At 41.3% G+C, this 15,024-nt stretch overlaps 1 protein-coding gene across 2 annotated transcripts in view; it reads left to right on the plus strand.

Annotated features, from left to right (window-relative positions):
* Mtmr2 (myotubularin related protein 2) overlaps window positions 1-15,024 on the plus strand; it is a 62,859-nt gene that overhangs the window by 6,757 nt on the left and 41,078 nt on the right. Inside the window, exon 2 of one of the 2 annotated variants that reach the window (XM_051155909.1) lies at window positions 799-869. The exons of the other annotated variant lie outside the window; for it this stretch is intronic. The gene's annotated coding sequence lies outside the window, so the exon portion shown is untranslated. The remainder of the gene's footprint in view (window positions 1-798; window positions 870-15,024) is intronic. 2 annotated transcript variants of the gene reach the window in all.

The following is a 15,024-nucleotide window of genomic DNA, read 5'->3' on the forward strand; positions in this document are numbered from 1 at the left end:
TATATTAAAGGCAGTAATAACAATAGCAACACCCAGGGTAAGTTTTGCTTCGTGTGACAGTTGTTACAGCAGCAGATTAATAGCGTTAACAAACATGGTGTAGTGTAATAATAGCCCTGAGTGTGTGCTATGTCTGAGTGTGTGCTGTGTCTGAGTGTGTGCTGAGTGTGTGCTGTGTCTGAGTGTGTGCTGAGTGTGTGCTGTGTCTGAGTGTGTGCTGAGTGTGTGCTGTGTCTGAGTGTGTGCTGAGTGTGTGCTGTGTCTGAGTGTGTGCTGAGTGTGTGCTTTTCTCACATCAGCCTAAGCTAGGCATTATTACAGTTTCCATTTCATAGATAACACACTTAAAGATTAGAGTGGACTGACTTTGAAGTCCAAGGCTATTTGACTTCAGGGACTGTGTGATGACATAGAAATGATTGTGCCTGAAGACTAGGGGCCTGAGATAGGCCCTGGCAGCTTTGCAGCTAGAGGGCAGTTCCTGCACAGATTGGTGCTGGCTACAGAGGTGTGCTCTTCATATATTGCCACGTGAAGAAATATAAAAGCATGTTGGTGAATTGAGAATTTTCTTTACCTTTGAATATTTTTTTTTTTCATACAGAAAGAAAGATGTGTGGTGGTTGTATAGTTTTTATTTACAAGGACAATTTTACGTTTGATGATGGCATAACTTATAAAGTGAAGCCCTTCTCCCTTTTCCCTGCCCCTCAGACCTTGCACAGTCATTTAGGATACTTAATTCTAGGGCTCATTCATGTTCTGAACCCCCCTAAGTTCCTTTGTGTTTGTTTACAGTTAATGTGTTAAGAACCATTGACATTTGAAGATCATCAGAAGTGAAGATAAAACATCTCAAAAATTATAATGTAAGTGAATGGGGAACTGCAAAAAACGGCCAGAAATTAATGTTGCCAGTAACGTCTTTGGAACCCAATATTAACCCAAATGCGATTTGTGTGTCAAACTTTAATCTCAATTCCATGTTCTAGTCAAGAAAATCCTGTGATTTCCTCTACCAGTGGAAAGCAGTCATTAAGTTTTAGTCACCCAGTACTTTTCCATTAGGCTTTGTGGCGTGGGGTGCTTCTGTATACTTCCTCCCTTTTCTGCCTTAAGACTTTGGAATTTGATGTGAGGACAGGATGAATAGGGTACACGTTATATTTGTGTGGAGACTTTTCTGGTAGCAGATCTATATGTGGTGTATGTTGCTACCATTTTGTATCTGTTAGTTATAAAGAGGATTGTTAGATACACACTTTCTCCCCTTTCTACCTGCTCCTGTCTTACACCTCTGTTTCTTTCTGATTTGCTGAGGGTTCACTGTGTCTTGTACTCTACGTCCTAGAACCTGCGTTTCTATTTATTTTTCCTGAGACAGGTTCTAATATAACCCAGCCTGGCCTTATACTCACTGTGTAGAGGGATCATGAACTTCTGATCCTGCTGCTTCTCGCTCTGAGGACCAGGGTTACAGGAGCACATCACCATCACCGCACCTGCCTTTGTGACTGCGCATCAAACTCAGGACTTTTTTAATGCTATGCAAGCTTTCTGCCACTTAGTTCCCGAATTCTTGATAGCTTGGTGCTATGACAGCTATATTACTGCTAGGCACATCGGGATCACTTGGTACTTCTCAGACACTCTGGAGACCTGCATGCTCTAGTTCAGGTGCTGCTAGGTGAGCGTTTAGGTTGTAGTTTCTAGCGCATTCTGAGTCATCAAGAACAGGTCCAAGATCCTATGCTGAGTAGTCTGAGAACCATCAGTTCAGATGCTTTTTGGAGTCTTAGTCCAATTCCAATAGTCTGCAGATGAGAGAAGAGACTGTTTACCAAGACACAGTCAGTTTTGGGAAGCTGGGAAAGGTTAGTGTTTTTCTTCAAAGTCATAGGTATTTTGTACTAAGTTCCAAATCTGCGTTGGAGATTTCACAGGTCTTGTTGTAATTTTTGTTTAGCTAGACAACCTTACTGTTTCATGTTTATAAGTCCCTCCATCCCATATTTTAACATCATAACCAGTCCAACATACCTGGAAAAACCTAGAAGCCACAGAGGTCTCATTTGTTTGAAGATGGCATACTGTTTCTAAATCTTTAGCCAGATATGTGGCTGATTCTGATTGTGGAATAATTGGGTAATAGTTTTGGTGCAGAGAAAGCACCTTTTTTTTGTTTGTTTTTGTTTTTTTAATCTAGGACGTTCATATTCCTGTCTGGATTGAGTTTTCTACACTTCTGAGGATCCAGGTTCTTTTTTTATTGTCTGCAAATGGGAGGTGCCAGCTAGCTGTGCTGTGAGCAGCTCTGTTGTCGTTGCTCTCCCATTGGGTTCTCTGAGACTTAGTTAGGAATGGTTGCATTTATTTGTATGGAACCTGATGCCTCAGACTCCAAACCATAGGTGTTGCCATTGAAAATAACTGGTATTTGTAATACGTTACTATTTACTGACAAGATTAAGTAATGTTTCGAACCATACATTTTGAATTAATTTTATTATTGTACGTATTTTATATTGTGTGTCACAGTTCCTGAATTTTACCTTGTATTAGTAAATGAAATTAGCCTAATTAAAAGTAAATTATCCAATGGTTTTAGAAAGTTGGATTATAAAGTGTTACTACTCCATTTCTGAATGTTTTGAAGTATGTCTTAATTAAAAGATGCTTTTTAGGTGTTGTTTGCTTTGTGGTGTGGGGGACTGGGCCAGGGCTTGCACGTGTAACTGGCCATTCATCTGTGCACAGTTATTATCCTTCGCTTTACAGATACCAATTCCATTGTCCTTGGTTTTGTAACCACAGGCTCAAAATTGCAAATAGGTCATCTCCAAAAAGAAGTATAGCTCAGTGGTAGAGCCTGTGTTTGGCATTCAGAGTCAACCCCCAGCATTATAATGGGAAGGAGAAAGAAGAAGAAGACTTTATTATACAGTGTTAATTCCCTACCAAAGGAATTTCCTTAAGAAATATCATACATGCTGAAATATACTTCAGAATGGCACTGTATTCCTATGATGATCTGTGAAATGTTTTGAAAACTAGAATGTCACCACTGTATTGTAACTGTTATGTACAGAGTTGCCTTATTATTTAACTATAAATATTTGTCATTAATTTAGCTTACAATCAGAATGAAAAGTGTGTATACTAATCACTTGGCCTATTGTCTTATTTCTTGTGCTTGGATTTTATTGAGCTATTAAGCACGTGTTATTAAAGTAATCTTTACACAGTAGCCTAAATTTCTTTCATCGTGTCACAGTCTGATGGTTAGTGCCATCTACTTGAGGGTCTAGCATCACCCAGGACATGGGCTGCTCACTTGCCTGTGGGGGATTATCTTGATGATGATATTCCATGTGGGAAGAAGACCTGTTTTAAGGAGGTTGGGACCACTCTGGGCAAGGCAGCCTTGACGGCAAAAGCAGAGAAAGTGAGCCGACTGCTGAGTCACTCATCACTGCTTCTTGACTATGGATCTCAGGCTCCTGTTGCCATGACTTTCCTGTCATGATGGACTCCACCCTTGATTGTGGGTGGAAGTAAACTTTTTCTTCCTTAAGTTACTTTTATCAGGTATTTTATCACAGCAATAAGAAGAGAAAGTAGAGCAGAGTCTTAGTGGTCAATCCAGATTTTCACCTTCAATATGTAAAATACTCAAGGATACTATATTAGAAGACCTCTTTGAGCAAATATTCATCGAAGAAAATGATTAGCAAATCAGTATACTCACAGAGGCTACAAAACATGCAGTTAGGTGTCAGCTTTATAGTTGCAAAGCTGTCTTGCTTTGCAATCCATGGGTTTTTAAGAGCACCCCAATTTGATAGATTGACTCAAAGTTTTCCAGTATCCCTGCAATAAAAGTTGGAACTGAAATTTGGATTTTCACTTAAGTGTTCTGTTGTCTTTACTCCCAACATAAATTAAAGTTCAGAAGTGGTAAAACTTCGCAGGGTGTACATTTTGCTGATTAGAGGAAATTTCTTTTGTTGGACAGTTGATGACAAGCTATCATTTTGTCCAATCTATTCAATTAAGACTAATAACTAACCCTACAAAGATTCTCACTTCATCTATGTCTTCTCTTTCTCTTTATTCATTTAAAACTATTTTGTATGTGTGTTGCGGGGTGGGGGGGTGCACATTCCTCAGTCTGTCATAAAAATGGAGAAAAAACTGACAAAAGCAAGCAAGAAGTAATGACCTTATGGCCTGTTATTTCTGGTACCCAACCAATCTGGTACCCAACCAATCTGGTATGTAGTGAACAGCTCAAAAGGATGGATGCACATTGGTGGGTAGAAACCCATGAGTGATAACTTAGTATTTAACTCTGTCAGGCTAGGAAGAAGATGAGATATGGCTGTGCTTTCTTAGTGCTTTGGCTTCATGATGGGGAAACAAGCAAACACAGCTCAGCAACTCCACTTCCTCTCTTCACCCAAGTCTGGGTGGAAAGTTAGTTAAGGGGTAGGACAGTAACATGTACAGTAATAATACCTGCATAGCCTAAGGAGTGACACTAATTTTACTTAATCATTCACATTTACAAGTAGCACGAGAAGATTACAAAAAGTCATTTATTAAGAGGTGTATGGAAAAAAAAAAAAAAAGGTGTATGGGGCCTGGAGAGATGGCTCAGAGGTCCAGAGCCTTGTTGCTCTTGCAGAGGACTCAGGCCCAGATCTCAGCAGCTACATAGCCGTCCACAACCATCCATAACTCCAGTTCCAGGACATCCAACACCCTCTTCTGACTCTGCAGGCACTAGGCTTGCATGTGGTACACACATACACATGCAAGCAAAACACTTCCACGAAATAAGTCTCAGTGCTCATGTTTTTTGTGCTTGCTGAGATCAGAGCTTTACTGACTAAGCTGACTATCCTGCCAGGTCAGGCATCACAGTAACCTGAATTAGAATCTGACAGATATTTCTCTCAATTAAACAGAGGTATAAGGAAGTTTTCCTTGTAGGCTATACCATGAGTCCACTTAAGTATTGATTTAAGCTGCTTGCTGAGTACAAGGTTAACACGTGATTTTGAGGAGTTATTTTGGGGCTGCTGTAGCTGCTGGGATGATCCTGGAGCTCGGGAGCCCCTGTTGCTGGCCTCACCCCACCTCATGTGGACACTTATTTTGGTTACAGTGCTTTGGTGTTTACTCGTTTTGTTAAACTTTTAAATATGATCTTTGAAAAACCATACTGTGGGAAAAACAAGTCTCACAAGCTGTTGTCAGTATAAATTGGCTGTTCAGACATGTGTCGGCATTAACAGATCACATGTGCTGAATTATCTGGATACAATGATACCAATTTAACCATGTGTCCTGAATGACTTGTTCTTACCTCTTGGCATTTTCCAAAGCACCAATAAGCACCAGGCTGGGCTACCAGAGCTCAGATTCATTTTTTAAAAAGATTTATTTATTTATAATTATGCATGCAATGCTGTGCCTTCATGTACATCTGCAGGCCAAAAGAGGGCACCAGATCTCATGGTTGTGAACCACCATGTGGTTGCTGATAATTGAACTCAGAACCTCTGTAAGAGTTGTCAGTCCCTTTAACCTCTGAGCCATCTCTCCAACCCTCAGATCCATTTTGTTCTGAATGCAGACTCTCATTTCTGTCAGATATCTTGATAAAACATCATTTCTGACACCTCTCTTGTCCTGTAGATGGGTTAGGTTTAAATATGTAGAGCTGCCATAGCATTTGAAAAGAGTGGTTAAATGTGCACATTACTGCACTCTGGTGGTTGCTTTCTGTTTTGGAGACAGATACTCTGACAGTAAGTTTTTGTGCTACAAAACACACTGCAAGCCTTTTATTATTTTTTAAGTAAAATTTCAACAGAATGACTAATAAGCACAAGCACATAGAGTGCTTAGGAAAAACACTACAGTCCATTGTGTGAGTGTTGAGAGTGAAATTTGCATTCTTAGAAAAGCTTTCTCCCAATAGGATTTCAGAAAGAGTTCTTTAGTATTCATGGGTTGACAACATTAATAACAAGAAAACACGCTGAAAGCACCTCATCTTTTCCTGGGATACTCAACAAAATTTGAATTGGCAGTGAGAACAGTTGTTTAAACAAGGCAAGTGGTTTAGATCTTGCTATGGTCAGTGGAGCCTGGGAGTAGAAGGAACATGGCTGATCCTGAACCCTCTTGAGACTTGTTTACTAGGAGTGTGAAAAGTAGGTGCCAGGATGTGATTTTTCTAGGCTGTTTGGAGAAAGCGTGTGTGATGCTTGTCATGTTTCTTGCATCTCTAATATTCACTTTTACATGAAGCATTTAGTGCTTTAGGAGTGCTGGCTGAGGTGGCATCGGGAGCGTGAGTATCGGAATCTGTTAATGCGTGGATGTTCTTTTCTGTTTTTATTGTTGAGTGTTGCCAAGTGACAATTTAAAAGAAACTAGTGATGATTTTATTAACAATCCAGCGAGCCAGTGGTTCCAGTGTATTGTTTTCTTTTAAAATACTGGTTGTAGACTTGGCTCTGTGATTGAAGCTTGAATTAACTTCTTGAATGGATTGAAATTTTTGCATGACGTCTGTGCATGTGTGTGTGTGTGTGTGTATTTTAAATTTTCTCATAATATTTGTATTCAATTATAAAGTTTAACAGTTGACCAGAGTATTTTGGGTCAGCTTTCTAATGTACATAAAGATATTTATATACAGTGCGGAGCTAAGTGAGGATGAGCTTTTAGGCACAGCTGGTTAGTTTGATTTTCTTTCTTTAAAGTTATTCCTTATTTCTGATTTTGTCTTGTTTGTTTCTGATAAGGCACCCTTGTACTTCCACACTGCTGCTGTCGAACAATTTCTACTAGTTCAGTATTGAGCCAGCATTTTATTGTATGGTTAAAGAAAGGTTAAGTTGATTGAATTTATTTGTCAGTGGTGAAAGCACTGTGACTAAAAGCTCATGTTTCAACCACGGTAACCTGTGATGGTATTCTGGGTTTTTCTTGTTTCCTTTTACATCCCGTGTGAACCTTCATTCTCACATCGGGCTGTGGTACGACGGCATCGTTTCTAGCACCTTCATTAGCCACCCAGTGTAAGACGGTGAACCTAGCTTGTACAGTATGTAACACACAACAGCATGTGTTGGTTATGTAGCAAAAACCAGAAGGAACAGAGATTAGAGGTTCCTGCTCCTCAAACGGAGAGGAAGAGGGAGAGACTAGGAGGGCAGTTAACTGACCCTGCCAGCTGGGGGTGGGGTTCCTCAGACTCCGTCTTTCCGGGAAGCTGAAATGGTGCCTTGAGGTATGAGGATGTTTGAGGTGGTGTGTGAACCTTGCTGTTTGCAGACATTGTTTTCTTTAGCGGCATTAATCAGGGTGCTTGTAAATGAGGCACTATTGTGCCAGTCACTGCCATAGGCACTCAGCTACCAACACTGACTTGTCTAGGAGAGATTTTCCTAATTTGCAAGTTTGCACCCTAATCACTTCTCTGGAATATGTGTGGCTTGGGGACAGGGGTTCCCAAGTAAAACAAACCCCAGAAAAGTAGAAGATTCTCTATCTTTTGACACTATTTGGAAAAGGACAGAGTAATTCCTGTCTTCCTGCCAATATCTGGTTTGTCTTATGGTTCAAGTCAGTACTGCACTTCGTGGTAATAGAAGTTTTGAATTGGGCAACAAAGAAAAAAGGGGCATTGTGGTACAGCAGCGGCCATGAGCAGATGTGTGAGAGTGACTAAGAGTCAGATGATGTGGCTCTGTTTGGTTCTTGTGGTGGATAAAGCTATGCCACTAGCAGAAAGTGGGGATGGAGAGGGAGCAGTTTTGTGCCCACCTTCACTGTAGGTTTAAGTTCTGCTCTTTAAAGAGGTGTGTGTGGATGCGTGGATGCATTCTTTTCTGAGATCAGAAATTAGCATTTAAATAATACCAGGTTTATTCTTTTTATGTAGGAGTTAAGAATGCAATTTGGGATGGAAAGAGAATATTAGATTGGCTTCCATTTTTAAGAGTGATGCTGAAATTTTGGATAAATGCATTTGTGATGGGCACTGAACCCAGGCGTCTTGGCTTCTACGAGGCCAGCGCACAACCATTAAGTTACATCCCAGCTGCTTGCGAGTTGTTAATGGCCTTTTTAAGGGTCATAGTCAGAGTTTAATACGTTAGAATATAATTGTAGTGCTGTTGTGAGGGGGCATTTCTCATGGGAGAAATTGCTTACATGAATAATGTAAAGTGTAATTGATGTCCTGGACAGTTTTCCAGAGTGCTGGCTATCAGCTTTGCTGTAATGCTTCATTAATTTCTAAGATTGGTACTGTTTATGCCTTCTGTCTTGACATAACATGCTTGACTCTCTGAGAGAGACATTAATGCTGAGGCGTGGAGTGTTGTGATTGCTTCTGTTCCAGAGCACATTTGATATTATGTTGTTTTGAATTTAATATTTGCATGTTATCCAGTGTGCCTTGGAAATTGTTAGCTATGGCTTTGTGCTTTGTCAATATGTGTGCATTGTGCATTTATGAATGTGTGTATTTTTGTGTTGTGTTTATGTGTGTGTATTTGTGTTTATATGTATGTTGTATTTATGTGTGTTGTATTTATGTGTATATATTTGTGTGCCTGTGTGTTGTGTCTATGTGTGTGCATTTGTGTGTCTCTATGTATGTATTTGTGTGTCTATGTGTGTTGTGTCTATGTGTATGTTTGTGTATGTGTGTATTTATATGTTGTGTACTTATGTGTTTATGTGCTTGTATGTTTGTGTATTTATATGTAACCATGTGCTTATATATACTTATGTGAGTATGTGTTTTTATATGTGTGTATGTTTTCCCACTGAAAAATGCACCGTAATAGAGGATTGTGATTTTAATTTAATTTTTGTTCTTAACTCTGCTTACTGGCTTGGACAGAAAGGCCCATAACAATTAAGAATGAAAACAAATGGTGCTGCAGTTCAAGGAGAGCCTTTACATGGGGAAATGTACAGTATAATTTTTAAAAAATGGTGCCGAGGGACAGGGCTGTCACCTTTCAAATGTTTAAATTTGTGTGTATGTGCATTACTGGGAAAGGGGGGTTTGGGGACAATTTTCACTGTCAAGAGCTGAAGAGTAATGAAAACCATGAAACGTAGTGTAGCAAAATGGTTTCAGTCTTTTTTTTTTTTTTTAATTTAAATTTATTTTGTACAATTTATTCATTTTACATCCTCAATATAGGCCCCCCCCTTCGCTTCCTCCCAGTCTCCCCCTCCTGTCCTCTCCCCATCAATGGCCCTAGTCTTCAGAGAGGGGAGCCCTTCTCCCCTACCAGCTGACCTCAGCCTACCAAGTCTCATCAGGACTGCCTGCATCCTCTTCCTCTGCAGCCTGGCAAGGCATCTGCCAGGGGGAAGTGATCAAAGAGCAGGCGACAGAGTCCATGGCGGGGACAGTCCCTGTTCCCTGACTAGGGGACCCTATGGAGCCTGAGTTGCCTATTGGCTACAGCAGAGCATGGGGCCTAGGTCTTCTTCATGCACGGTCCTTGTTTGGTGCATCAGCCTCAGATGTGCCCCCCACCTCCGGGCCCAGATTTGTTGGCTCTGTTGGTCTCCTTGTGGGGCTTCTGTCCCCTCCCAGTCCTTCTGTCCCTCCACTCTTCCATAAAACTCCCTGCCCTGTGTCCAAAGTTTGGCTGTGAGACTCAGCTTCTGCTTCAGTCCCCTGCAAGGTGGAGTCTGAGAGGACATCTGTAGTAAGCTCCCTTCCTGTTCCCTCCTCAACAGCTTCCGGTGTCTATTCTATTTGTCCTTCTGAATGAGAATTAAGCATCCTCCTCAGGGTTGTCCTTGTTACTTAGCTTCTTTAGGTCTGAGGATTGTAGTGTGGTTATCCTGTATTATATGGCTAATATCTGCTGATAAGTGAGCATATACCATGTGTGTCCTTCTGGGTCTGAGTTACTTCACTCAGGATGATTTTTATTTCCATCTCCATCCATTTGCCTGTGGACCTTAACATAAAACCAGAAATATTAAATCTATTAGAAGAGAAAATGGAGAAGAGCCTTGAACTCATTGGCTCAGGAGACAACTTCCTGAACAGAACACCAACAGCTCAGGTTCTAAGATCAACAATTAATGAGTGGGACATCGTGTAACTGAAAAGATTCTATAAGGCAAAGGACACTGTCATTAAAACAAAATGACAGACTGTAGACTGGGAAAAGATCTTCACCAATCTACATCTGACAGAGGCGTTCAGTCTCTCTAACTCTAGCCCAGCTCCTGTCAGTGTTGTAAGCCTATGCCCCATCACAGCCTTAGTCTCTGTCTGGTGGCACTGACTTATAGTAACTCCTCTGTTCTTTCTTAAGTTCTCACGTTCATCTTGTGGCAGGACTCCATTGTTTACCTCAAGCTGCTCTAGAACTTGCCATCCTCTTGCCGGTGCTTCTCAGGCCTAGGGTGACAGGTTTGCCCTCCCACGCCCTGCTAATTCTGCTTCTTGATGCTTTAGCTGTAAGCCTTTAACAGCTGGGCCAAGTGTCTAGCCGTAACTGTTTATAGATCAAATTGTTAGAATTTCACCCCGTTTAAATTTTCCCCTTGTGTATTTGACTCCACTGTAGTAAACTAGGTTTCCGATGGTTAGGAGGTCTGCTTTTCTGGCTTCCATTAGGTAAAATAATAAATGGCATGGTGTTATTTGTAAGAGAATGTGTTAAGTGGTTACATGTATTATTTTATTTCACCTTTGTAAGTATACAGATAGGTTCTAGCATGTGGTTAGTACTCAGTGGCTATTAAGTAATTTATCTAATAAATATAAATAAAAATAAACCTGTGAGTATTGACTGTATGCCAGCTGTTATCATAGAGCTAAACCAGTGTTTATCATCAAGAAAATTTTTACCCTTCTAAGGAACATTTTTAGATACATTTCTCTGTTCTATCTCCCATGTTCACATAGTTAGTGGACATGACTTTATCTCCTATGTTTTTTGTTTAAAATAATAAAAATGTCACTGCATGTATTGGTGGCAGCACTTGAGCAGTGGAGATAGGATGAGGGACTCAAGGCCAGCCTGGGCTACATGAGACTTTATGTCCGAAGACAAAATAACATTTTTGTTGTTCTGTTTAGCCCTACTTCAAAGGGCTACTTTACTTTGCTCACACCTGTAGGGCCCATATTCTCCCATTGGGAGTGCAGGTTCTGGACTCTGGGGATCCCGTTTTACTTCTAATCTGTGCACCAGAAGGTATGTAGTCCTGCCCACTAGGTGCTAAATCCTTTCTGTACTCCTTGGACCAGTTCACTTTTATGGACTTGATATAGCCACTGCCCAGCTTTAATCGCTTCACAGAATCCTAACTTTTTGCTCATTTAGTGAACATGTCAACTTGAATAGTTTTGCAAGAATGTTACCTTCAGCGGCATCAACATTTTATATTTTTTCTATATTCCTCATCTGTTTAATCAGCTGTTTCTTTTGTGTATCTCATGTGTGTCATACTCTGCACCTCTCTAGTGTCTATTAAGAGTTGTAACTGCCTAAGAAGCCAGATTCTTCCAGAATTTTGGCAGCCTGAACCTTTTTCAGCCCAGTTAGTCTATCCTGCTCTGTGTACCTGTAGCATTTCTTTGTAAAGTTAGTCTTAGAACATTGATTCCAGCAAGGCCCATAGTTTAATAGGAATCTACGTCTCTGATGCCTGTTCCATGGCAGCACATACTGTACTGTATGTATCTTTACAGTGTACTCACCCAGCATAAAGTCATGAGTAAACCAGCACCACATAAACGGATAAGTAACACATGCACAAATGCATGGCTTGTGAGCTCTGAAACCCTTAGCCTCCTAGTAGTACATGTGGCACACACATGCCAGCTTTGTCAGAAAAATCCCAAGACCAATACCATCGGTTCCACCCATGACTCAGTTTTCTTCTTTCTTGTGTGGTTGGCAGAGTGCCTTCCTGGTCAGAAGACTTGCGATCCTACTTTGACTCTTCTCTTGCCCTTGCTGTCATGCCACATCAGTGGTTGGTTTTGGTCCCCGTGTGTCTTATGGCCACTCCTGTTTAGATTTTATTGCTAGTTTGGACTCTACCTCTAGTCTTCAGAGGTTCTTATCTTAGGGTTTTTACTACTGTGATGAAATATAATGACCAAAGTAATTGGGTAGGTTTGCTGTTAATTTAAAAATATGGCCTGATAATGTTTATTATTACTGCCTCCTCAGCTATCTTTACCTCCCAAGCCTCCATACCATGGCATCTGTTCTAATAATTTCTATCTGGGCTACCTCCCATCAATAATTCCATAAATACTTGCTTATTCTGGTCTGCTTGCCTCCATCTATGTGGATCCTGCCATGTGCTCCTCCTCTCTATGTTAACCCATCTCAGCTTTTTTCTTCCGTTTCTAATGCCTTTCTGCTCCTCTCCCATGATCCTTCTGTTCCCAAAGCCCAAGAACCTTTGACAGATCCACCTTCCCTGTTCAGGTATTGGCGTTTTATTGGCCAAACAGGAATAATTTCTTAGGCAAGGCTTACACAACAAGGACAGGTATACGTGAAAATATGCTTGTCTAGGCAGCAACTGCATCTTGGGAGCCAGTAATTACTATCAGAATACATATTACCAGACCAACCCCCAACAAGTAGGAAAGGGTTTATTTTATTTGGCTTACACTTCCACATCATTGTTCATCACTAAAGGAAGTCAAGACAGGAACTCAAATTGGACAGGAAACTGGAGACAGGAGCTGATGGTGGAGGCTATGGAGGAGTGCTGTTTACTGGCTTGCTCCCCATGGCTTGCTCGGCATGTTTCTTAGAGAACCCAGGACCACCCACAATGGGCTCAGCCTTCCCACATCAATCACTAATTTAAAAATACCCAACAGGCTTGCCTATAGTCTGAGAGGCATTTTCTTTTTTGCTTTTTGTTTTTATTGGGTTTTTGAGACAGGGTTTCTCTGTGTAGCCTTGCCTGTCCTGGACTCACACTGTAGACCAGGCTGGCCTCGAACTCACAGGGATCCACCTGCCTCTGCCTCCCAAGTGCTGGGACTAAAGGCGTGCGCCACCACCACCCGGCGAGATGCATTTTCTTAATAGGTTTTCTCCTCTCGGGTGGCTATAGTCTGTTTCAAGTTGACATAAAACTATTCGGCACAGTTCTGTTGGCAGACTTTTCCGTTCTTATAGACCACTCCTCAATGAACCATTTAGTTTTTATAAGCCACAAAAACTTTTAGTGGGTTCTCCTTACAGAACTGAATATATCAGCGTAGATTGCAAGGGGTTAAGTATATGGGGAAATGTGGAGACCTTGAATTGCAGACACTGAACTGAAGTGCTGGCCGGACTCTGACACATGAAGTATGGTCTGCAGGTATGCAGAGGGGCTGCTGAGGAAAAGTCACGTGTGGATGTGTAAGAGAAACAAACTGTAGGCTCAGTTTCCTTAACAACTAAACTTTATTATGAACTTATTAAATGAATGTACCTCCCTTACAACCCGACTACACTAAACAGGAGGGAAAGGAGATTAAGGAAAACAAGAATGAAACCCCCTGAGTATCAGTTCCTGGGAACGATTCCACCAAAGTTGCTGCTGGAACCTGGAGCAACCGGAACCCAGAGCCTTAGCCAAAGCCCAAAGCCTTGAAGCCTTCCCTGGAGCAGTTCTCTCTAAGAGCGTCTTGAAGTGGACACTACCAAACAATACCAAGACCCAAAAAGGCCCAGCCTCTTGTGGTTCATCTTCTAGTGGATAAACATCACCTGCTATCTCACAAGTCTGCTCCCCATCCCACACTTGGGATCAAAACAAAAACATGTTTACATCCACTACCTATCCCACACTTGGGATCAAAATAAAAACATGTTTATCTCCACTGCAACAAATGCTGTCAGGAGTCGAATCCCCGCAGATCACTCATTTCTACTTTCCACCTCTGAAGAGAAGACCTCCAGATGAGTGATGTCGCCTACTTTAATTGCATCCCCAGACTGCTGAGGTTACTAGGGTAAGAAATGTGTGACTCAAAATGAGGAGCTGTGGGGCAGAGCCCTGCCAGGCACTGGCAAGGCTGGTGTCTGAGACTCAGTTGTTCATGATCCTATTCTAGTTCTGTTGTTTATTTAGAAGAAAAATGGTGGGGTTGGTCACAGCCATTTTTAAGACACTTTTCTTCTCTGAATTGTTTGTATCATTTGGAATGAAGTATATTTTGAAATTGCCTGCATTTGAAATGGAACTATTACTTCGCTGGATTATACTTCTCAGACATATTTTAGAAATATGTACAGCTCCTGATAATATATAAAATATATAGTATATATAAAATATAAAAATGAAAAAAAAATTTGGTTTTTCGAGACAGGGTTTCTCTGTGTAGCCCTGGCTTTCTTGGACTCGCTTTGTAGACCAGCTGGACTGGAACTCACAGAGATCTGCCCACCTCTGCCTCCCAGAGTACTGGGATTACAGGTGCATGTCATCACACTCAGCAAGAATGAAAATCTGTAAAGTTATTGTGGCTTGTATTTCTTAGTGAATTAGAGAGAGAGAGAGAGAGAGAGAGAGAGAGAGAGAGAGAGAGAGAGAGAGAGAGAGAGAAGGACATGACTCTTCCTAGGTGGAGGAAGGCAGAGCAATCGTTAGAGGAAGGGACATCTGGGAAGTCCAGAGTGAGTATGGCCAGTCTGAGCTGGGCCATGTGAGGAGAGGCGGGGAGAGCAAGAAAGGAACTGCGTGGGCCATGAGGCTGGCCAAAGAGTAAAGGGCACACCAAGATGCCTGAGCTATATAGGGATGGGATATGCCAGCCATACAGTGTAACAGGTAGGGACTGAGGAATGCTGGGAGAACTTGGCAGCCTTTTGTTTGGGTTTAAGACCTAACATACCAGCCTTTTGTTAATAATAAATGGTAAGGGGCAATGTTCTCTTTTCTATGACTACTTCCTGCTAATATTGGGCATCGGTTTGGGGCACTCAAAAA

This window comes from Acomys russatus, chromosome 14 (genome assembly GCF_903995435.1).
Source record: "Acomys russatus chromosome 14, mAcoRus1.1, whole genome shotgun sequence".
Taxonomy (NCBI): domain Eukaryota; kingdom Metazoa; phylum Chordata; class Mammalia; order Rodentia; family Muridae; genus Acomys; species Acomys russatus.